This window comes from Meleagris gallopavo, chromosome 6, assembly GCF_000146605.3.
Source record: "Meleagris gallopavo isolate NT-WF06-2002-E0010 breed Aviagen turkey brand Nicholas breeding stock chromosome 6, Turkey_5.1, whole genome shotgun sequence".
Taxonomy (NCBI): domain Eukaryota; kingdom Metazoa; phylum Chordata; class Aves; order Galliformes; family Phasianidae; genus Meleagris; species Meleagris gallopavo.
Genome location: NC_015016.2, coordinates 6,931,553 through 6,939,265, shown reverse-complemented (window position 1 = coordinate 6,939,265; position 7,713 = coordinate 6,931,553). Strand labels below are relative to the sequence as shown.

At 38.3% G+C, this 7,713-nt stretch overlaps 1 long non-coding RNA gene across 1 annotated transcript in view; it reads right to left on the bottom strand.

Moving 5' to 3' along the window:
• Window positions 1-960, bottom strand: part of LOC109368093 — a 14,151-nt gene extending 13,191 nt beyond the window's left edge. The window contains exon 1 of the long non-coding RNA XR_002115774.1: window positions 816-960. This is a non-coding gene — a long non-coding RNA (uncharacterized LOC109368093). The remainder of the gene's footprint in view (window positions 1-815) is intronic.
• Between the last annotated feature and the right edge of the window lie 6,753 nt (window positions 961-7,713).

The window sequence follows — 7,713 nt, the reverse complement described above, 5'->3', positions numbered from 1 at the left end:
AGCCATAAAAATGCTTGCCCTCCAATAAAACCTACGTTTCTATGGGTTCTGCCTACAGTCCAGCAAAAAAAAAAAAAAAAAGAAAAAAGAAAAAAGCAACATCTATTCACTGATTCTAGCGGACTTAGATTAAGTCATTCATCCAGTCATGTAGAAAATATTACAAAATTGTTTTGTTCAAGTTTTGACAAATGGACAAGTTACAGATCGATGTTTTATGCTGCATCAGTTACACTGGCAGTAGAGTGCAAAACAAAAGCATTAATCTCATCAACTGTCAGAACAGGAGGTTTGCCCAAAAAGTGCTTATTCTCTTCACAGAAGAAAGTAAGTTCAGGTTCTTGCTGAGATAGTATTGATCTATGATGCAAAAAAAACAAAACAAAACAAAAGAAACCCTTCAAGTTCCAGTATCTCTAGTCTGACACAAGACACTACTAGAATCAGCAAACATTGTTATGAGTGAAACTAAAACCTAGAGAAAACAGAAACATATTGTAAAAGAAATCATTCATTGTGACCTGAAGATTTGGGATGGCAAGGACCACCTATAGAGTAGTCACCCATCATCTGTATAGTAAGGAGTCAAACACACTTATCCAGGAGGTCCTCATAGTAAATCACAAGGTTCAGAGCACACACCTTTGCACTCTAAATTCCTTGGACAAAAGAGGTAAGGAACCTAGCTGAATCCACTCCTACTCCCAGTCTTTGTCTATTGCTTATACCTAAGGGCACAATCAACCTAATATATAAATGTTAGCAAAGCTAGCAAAGCTTAAGCAAACTATTAATCACTTACTAAAGTCCTGTACCTGCAAGGCATCTCTCTGCAGCAAGGTTTAAGGGATTTTTATAGCAGACACAACCTCAAAAGGCATTCCTTTCCCAAGGGGAAATCCCATCACACAGTCAATTACCATACAGAAGAACTCAAGAGGCAGATGGACTGCTCACTATTTATGGGTTAAGATGGTTGACTCAAAGTCATAGATTTGGCACATGCTCAGTTGATTCCCCACTGCTGAACCAGGTGTCTGCTATCAGCTCTCTCAGCACCCAATTGAGACATTATAGTGGTGATTATCAGTCTTAACAAGACAATGAGTGTTATTAGTACTGTGGTCTGCCCAAGCAAGGCCTTGGGTGCTCTTTTATTCAATCATGTAGGTCTCAGAAGCACTCACAAACCTGCCAAGCATCATTCAAGAAACAGCAGAAATTTACACAGAGCTTTCAGTGAATGTTTTCAAAGTTCCAAACTTGCAACAAAACCAGGAATGTGTTTCTTCAGGTATCAGTTTCAGGCTGCAAGTGTCATAGCTCTCTGTTTTCCTGTCTGATAAATGCCTTTTTGAATGGTAGAGCTCCCTCTGAAAGCATGAAAGCTGTTCCTCCTTGAAAAATGTCATCTGTGTGAGATAGGCATCTCTATGATCAATTTTTCATGCTGTCTTTTTTTCTTTCTTTATGTGATTCTAAGTTTCAGATGATGACCTCCTAAAGTCGTTGCACATTTTATTTTAGCTGAGCTATCATTAAAAATAACATCTTCATCATAGCTCCTGGATAAATCATGTTATCTTATGCAGGTCTTTTTTTCTTTCTCTATTTAGAGAAAGTAGCATCAGGATGTCTTTCACAGCAAAGTTCTCCTCAAAGAGATTGACATGTTGACCATACCTGGCACACCAGCTCTTAGGAATCATGGGCAAATTGCATAAACTAATTTAGTGCTAACTTGTATGATTGTCAAAAGGAGTTAAACTTGTGACATTCAGGTTCCAATGTAGATCTCTGTTATTTCTGCTCGCTTGTAATGATTAGTAGCTCATGTTAGAGCTAAGAGGTCACATAAACCTATATCCAACTGATAAAATGAAGGCAGAAACAAAAAAATATTGCAAAATACAATCATTCTTTTAAAACTATTACAATTATTATTTGTAGCTCTTGATTTTCCTAAGATCTGTTTCTCAGAAGTTTCTGATGTGGTTTCTTGAGAACTGATACCATAGACATCACCTGTATAAAATCAGTTATAAGCAGAAAAAGAAATCACATCGTATTTCAATAAGGAAGCCTTAGAAGGGTGACTAGAATTAGCTATGAGACTGGGTTTTCCCTGTTACACTCACAAAAAAAAAAAGTAGGAGGTTCTAATCCATCATAGAACAAGGGTCTCTGGGATACTCCTCTTTAAATCATTGTAGTATCTAGAGCTCATACCTCTTCCCCGAAGATTCCCATGAAGAATAGTTCTGCTTATTAAAATAAGCATACGCTGAGGTTGTCAATGAGTTATACAATTGATTCTGGGGCTATGACTATTGTTATCCTACGGGTTGGCAGAATACATTTATCCCAGGGCTTCTGTTTATAGGAGACACAAAATCAAACCTTTAGATGTTTTTTTGCATGACATGGTAATTATCTACACTCCATAGCTGTGCCATACTTCAAAAAAATACCATGGTGGTTTGTTTTTTAATGGTGAGGTGGCTTTCGTATGTCTAGACTATACTTAAAATTAAGTAGGTTTATTAAGAATTAGTAATTCATCATACAGTCCAATAACTACTTTTTATCCTTCAAGAGAACTTTATGGAGTGAATGACAAAGCCTAGCAACCAAGGCTGCTCAGTGTATTTGCTTAGAGTCTTGAATCTATTCAAGCTGGAGCTACATTCACAGAGCCCAGTGTAATTCTCAAAGCCTCTGCAGTCCTATAGTGAGACTGTTTGCACAGCTTTATGAGACAAATCCCACCTGGCTTTTTGAACAGTGAAGTTCACTGAACTTTGAAAGTGCCTGCAGCACTGGGCTGCACCATCAGATGCTGGGGTTTGCCCAGCTATGCTCATAAGACCTCTCTGTGATACCTGAGCATTAGGGCCCTCCTTTTACAAACAAGCCTAGAGGCAGAGTTGAAAACTGTGATCAATATACACACAAAATGAAAGAAGAAAAAAAAAAAAACAAAAAACAGCAGGTCAAATGAATTGTTTGTTGGACATTATTCACACTACATCCCCTGGAAGCAAGTGAGTTCATTGCAAAGTCTGATGTTCCAGTGTTGCTGCAGATTAATGGTTTTCAGCTCTTTTTTTCCAATTTGCATATATTTCCTAGGAACCCCTGGACAGCAAACTTAGCCTCTTTTTTTTTTTTTTCCTAATTACTTCTCGAGGATCCCCAAGAAGTAGGAACAGCCCCTTTTTGCCCCCTGCCCTCAACCTCCTTCCAAGGGACCACAGACCATAAGCTGAAAATAAACTTGCATGAATTTTTCTTTATGCATGCCCTCCCATTTTTGAAGTGTACTGCAAATGTATTGAAAACCAGTCAAGAACCACAGAGTCATAGAATGGCCTGGGTTGAAAAGGACCACAATGATTACCCAGTTTCAACCCCCAGGCAGGGTCACCAGCCACTAGACCAAGCTGCCCAGAAAAAAGGAAGCTCTTAAAGTAACATCCCGGGGCTCATAAAGTTTGAATACTGTGCACCAAGTTCAGAAACATCCCATTTATTAAGATCTGATTTCAACATTTAATAGCCCAAAGCTGTTCCTTTTTATTTTTCAACTACTTGATGTTTGGGCAATTTTTTTCTCTAATTCCTATTTTCAATTAAGCCATATTCTCTGAAGACTGAACTTTGAATATTTGGATATTATCTGGAATAGTCCAGCTTCTACCAACAGGTCTGCACTATCCAAATCACGACCCAGAGAGTCTGTTTTGTTCTCTGATATGTAAATCAGCCAAAGAGCAGAACTCTGTTGTCAGTACACCTCATGAACTGGTCAGGACAGTACATTTGTGTTTGCTTGTGTTGTTAATCTCACTCTCACATTTCCCAACATATCTCATGAAAGATGAGGCCCAATACAATGTGAAAAGAAGCAGTGAGGCTTCTAGTGACAAGCATCACTTTCAGCCATTCCGCTACGCTTTGTAAAGCTGTTATTGATTCTAGAGGTATCTTTCACCAACTGCACAACTTGAAACATCAGATCAGAATATCACATTAGATTTTTCTCTCTGAAGCACAGCCACGCTTGGATTCTGAAATAAGGAATATCCTGATGCTACCAAGTTCTTTACAAAGTCCCTATTTAGATGGTACTAATTGTACAAGCATTATTCCTCCTACAGCTGCCAATGGACCTGTCCCAGTGCACGTACAAAGGCAAATGCTAACAAAGCTTTTAGTACTGTTCAGCCAGAAAAAGTAATGATCCCAGATAAACTGGAGCTTTTGATTTTGTGACAAGTCCAACATCCTGCTTTAGAGACCTTGCAAGTAAGTTTGTTTACTGCAAACCTTATAAGTGAGAGCCATAATGAAGTCTCCCACAACATCAAAAGCTCAAAACTCAGCCATATGTACTTCCCTAGGAGCTTCCCTCTGCCACTCAAAGCAGCAGTCTCTCCTGCCAGCAGCATGGATACAAGGAGAGAAAACATCTGTCTCAGAGAAATATTTCCATAATGCCTTAATGCCTCTTTTTTAGACAAGTTGTTTAACTTGTCTGGAAGTAGAGAAGGCACTGGAAAACTGGGGAAGTGTCAAAAAGAAAAAAAAAAAAAAAAAGCTCTAAGGGCCAATTTAAACCCTAACAGATGTTTCAAAAGCTCTGAGTTCTTTATTGAAAAAGTCTGGCCATCCCAAATCAATTTTGATGGCTATATGATAATCAAGCTAGACTGTAACAACCAACCTTGGCAATTGTTGGCACAAAATTAAAATAGCAAAGAAGTAGGTGATGTGTTCAAGTAAGAGAGAAGGAATGGCTGGGGAAGAACAGACAGTGAGATACTTGATTAAAGGTGGCCTTTATCTCAATGCGAGTCAAAATCACACTCTGGATAAATTTAGTTTCATGTGTCCAAGTAGAGCAACAGCAAGAGGAATAAGTCAACATCTGAGAAGAAAAAGTGATGTTTTTATGCTAAATAATGTAATAAAAACAAAGCAACCCTGTTTCTCACTTCTTCCACGCAGTTAATATGCTGAATTATCTCCAAAAATAAAACTTGCCAGTGGCTCAAAAAGGGATCACTTGGCGCCTGGTAATCTCAGCTTCTGCTCTGAAAAGTGGGTTTGCTTTAATGCCAGTGTGGGATTCTGTGTTCATTACTTCTCCATGGTTTCCAACTGAAATGGACTCAGGTATTGAGTCACTGTCATATGGGGCTACTCCAGTCTCAAAGAAACTCTCTTGAAGGAGACAAAAGAAAAACAAAAAAACAGTGTGCAGCCAATGTGGCCACAAACCATCCTACAGACTTACATGTGTTCTTTTCACTTCCATAAACCTTCCTGTGGTAGTTCAAGAGAGGTTACACAGTCCTTGCATGAGCCAGCATGATATTCTAGAGACCAGATAAATTTAAATATCATTCTTGCTGGAGAACTTATTTCTCAAAGCTAAACATCCTCACTGCAAAATACCATGTGGCCCTGGATGGCTTTGGTTTATCCCGTGGAGTCCCATAGGGGCCAAGGAATGTTGAGCAAGGTGGCCTGGCTGTGGAAAATCACATTCATCTCACATGCAAGCAAATACAAAAGCTTCCAGTTTCTTGCTTCCAGCCATGCAGGTATGCATATTTAAAATTTTGTAGCTTGTATTCATGTTTCCCTTTCCTCCTGGAATTTGTTATGGATCACATCCCACATCACAGCCTGGTGCCTAAATATTTTGCCAGTGGCAAAACTTCATCTGTCTATATGTTGCCTCCATAAATCCTCGAGTTTACACTCACTGCCTACAGTGTTTCTGAAATGAGTTGCAATGAGATATCAGCAGGAAGGGGTCTATGATGAAAAGTACAAGGAGAACACAGGTGAGCACAGGACGGTGCAGAAGCAGCTGAGGTGCCAAGGAGGACAAAAGGGTGATAAATTTAGTACAGATCCAACATGGTCAATGCTTTAATATCCATATCCCACATCAGAGATTGAGTAGTGCTCAGAGCCCATCAGCCAGGCACAATGTGCCAGTATTGGTCTTGAGCAAGCACTACTTTGTCGATTATCAGGGACTCATCCTGAACTCTGATTCTGGTCTCAGGCTCCCAGTGCCAAACTCTTGGCACTGTAGGAGACCTTGTCTTTCTGTGCCTCCTTTTTGAGGGGAAAATATTTTTGTCTCCCTAGAAAGGGGAACAGAAAGAGATTTTAGCAAGTCACTGACAGGCTTGTTGGATTTGCATGGAACTACAAAATGACTGTTCAAAATCTGATGGGCTGCACAAACTTAGCTTCTACTTTATGTAATCTACAAGACAAGCCTACTCTGCAAAGTAAAAGCACCATTTCTTTCAGATCATAGATTTTTTTTTTGTGTAGGCAGGACTTCAGCTGCAAATCTGAAGTAATTTTGCACCAAAGGAAAACATTTTGCAGCCTTAACTGTTTTCAATACCATTGTAGAGACAGGAAAGATACTCCAATGGTAATTCATGCAAAGAATGCAATGAACCATTCATTGCCTGTTTGCTGTGCAGTTGTCTTGGCTACAACAGTAATAAAGTGCCTTTGTCAATAAAAGAAAGCAATTTTATTGAAATAAAAATAGGAAGCCAGAAATCTGTGGGTAAGAAGGTGCCATTCTTTTACACCATTTTCAGATAGTCACTCCAAACTCTTTTCTTGAGTGATATACATTATAATTTAAATGATTCATATACTGGCTTACTCCAGAGTTTGCTCAAGCTGTATTTTCATTTTTAATTTAAATACTAAAAAAACTTCTTGGCAAATGTACTGATAGTGGGTAGGGAGAGAGTACAATCAAGATTTTGGGAGCTGTTGCCAAATCACAGCTACTATAAAACATATTAGTAGTGGAAGAGTGAAGTTATTTCCTTACCACCAGCATAAATGCAGGATTATATTCATGCCATGATTTCAGAAAGAACTTGATTAAAGTATTAAGTCCCAAACCAATATATATTCTTCAATAAATTTTCTCAGCGCGGTTCAGTCACTGTTGGTTATTTATATGTAAAGCATTTTCATGGTAATCTGAGAAAACTTACCTACTTTTGTTTTTGGCTTCTATATGATAGATGACAAAAAACAAATTGATCTCTTGCAATAAAGGTATTATCAATACTTTTCTGAATATTAATGGACTTAGCAAGGTGCATTTTGGCAGATCTGTCATGGTACAGATATCAAATGCAAATATTTCCAGTAAGCTGTCATTCAGACTCTTGTGGTTGCTCACATAACTTGTATTTGAGTCAATAATTTTCCTAAGTTAATAGGAACAGATGTTATTCCTATGTATCATTTAAATATAAATACTTCTTTTTAACAAAAATACTTTGTGAATAGAGCTTTATTTTCAGTCAACATATAACATTCCCTCACAACTATTTAAACACAAGAAGCACATTCCACATTCATTAGGTGCTCTGAGCCTATGGGTCTGGTGTTTATGAATGTTGTATTTCACGTTTATCTCAGTAACACACAAGTATTTGTACTGCTCTATGTTGATGAGATTCTCCAAAGCCCATAAACCCCTACCAAAGTTACTTTCTATCACATCTGCAGAGGAGTTGCGTGACAGAAATAATAATCTTTTGCTGGTCGATTATATTCACACTACTAACATAACTCTCCTGACTAGATCAATTAGAGAAAGTACTGCCAGTGAACCATCCTACGAATGTGGAATGTTTACAGCTTAAT